This window comes from Priapulus caudatus, unplaced genomic scaffold (assembly GCF_000485595.1).
Source record: "Priapulus caudatus unplaced genomic scaffold, Priapulus_caudatus-5.0.1 Scaffold1269, whole genome shotgun sequence".
Taxonomy (NCBI): Eukaryota; Metazoa; Priapulida; class Priapulimorpha; order Priapulimorphida; family Priapulidae; genus Priapulus; species Priapulus caudatus.
The window spans coordinates 70,589-72,185 of NW_014578330.1; positions in this window are offsets into that span (position 1 = coordinate 70,589).

Below are 1,597 nucleotides of genomic sequence, written 5' to 3' on the forward strand. Positions count from 1 at the left end.
ATATATATTAGTAAAAAATATATAATATCACCGCCGTATTTCTTGCCGATGTGCAGAACATATCGAATAGCGCCTTACAGCACATCGCAGCGTCAGTCTACTATAGGAAGCCTAAGGGTGTCCAATAATAATACTGAAAAACTCATACACTCCCTCAAAACTCATAAACTCATACACTGAAGTGTCTTGTATGTCATCATTTCCAGGATCATCACTGAGCTACCTGAAGCTTAGTCACGCTAGAGAACACGGTCGTAATGACACATGCTGCTGCGGGAGTGGATATCACATCCCACATAGATATTCGGATAAGCACACCTGGGATAAAAACGAGGAAGAGGATTCAGCGGAAAGGGGAAGACAGTGGGAAGGAAAAGTGAACGGGCGACGAGGGAGATCAATGTAGAAAGAGAGGGGCGAGATCAATGTAGAAAAAGATGAGCGATTAGGAGAGAGACTGTGACGGGGAAGGGAGGGACGAGTGACGGGGAAGGGAGAGAAGGGTGAAAGGGAAGGGAGGGAAGGGTGAAAGGGAAGGGAGGGAAGGGTGACGGGGAAGAGAGGGAAGGGTGACGGAGAAGGGAGGGAAGGGTGACGGAGAAGGGAGGGAAGGGTGAAAGGGAAGGGAGGGAAGGGCGACGGGGAAGAGAGGGAAGGGTGACGGAGAAGGGAGGAAAGGGTGAAAGGGAAGGGAGGGAAGGGTGACGGGGAAGGGAGGGCAGGGTGAAAGAGAAGAGAGGGAAGGTGAAAGGGAAGGGAGGGAAGGGTGACGGGGAAGAGAAGGAAGGGTAAAAGGGAAGGGAGGAAAGGGTGAAGGGAAAGGGAGGGAAGGGTGACGGGGAAGGGAGGGAATGGTGAAGGGAAAGGGAGGGAAGGTGACGGGGAAGAGAGGGAAGGGTGACGGAGAAGGGAGGGAAGGGTGACGGGGAAGGGAGGGAAGGGTGACGGGGAAGGGAAGGAAGGGTGACGGAGAAGGGAGGGAAGGGTGAAATGGAAGAAAGAGAAGGGTGAAGGGAAGGGAGAAAAAGGTGAAAGGAAAGGGAGGGAAGGGTGACGGGGAAGGGAGGGAAGCATGAAGGGAAAGAGAGGAAAGAGTGACGGGGAAGGGAGGGAAGGGTGACGGGGAAGGGAGGGAAGGGTGACGGGGAAGAGAGGGAAGGGTAAAAGGGAAGGGAGGGAATGGTGAAGGGAAAGGGAGGGAAGGTGACGGGGAAGAGAGGGAAGGGTGACGGAGAAGGGAGGAAAGGGTGACGGGGAAGGGAGGGAAGGGTGACGGGGAAGAGAGGGGAGGGTGACGGGGAAGGGAGGGAAGGGTGACAGGGAAGGGAGGGCAGGGCGAAAGGGAAGGGAGGAAAGGGTGAAAGGGAAGAAAGAGAAGGGTGACGGAGAAGGGAGGGAAAGGTGAAAGGGAAGGGAAGGAAGGGTGAAGGGGAAGAGAGGGAAAGGTGAAAGAGAAGGGAGGGAAGGGTGAAGGGAAAGGGAGGGAAGGGTGACGGGGAAAGGAGGGAAGGGTGACGGGGAAGGGAGGAAAGGGTGAAAGAGAAGGGAGGAAATGGTGACGGGGAAGGGAGGGAAGGGTGACGGGGAAGGGAGGGAA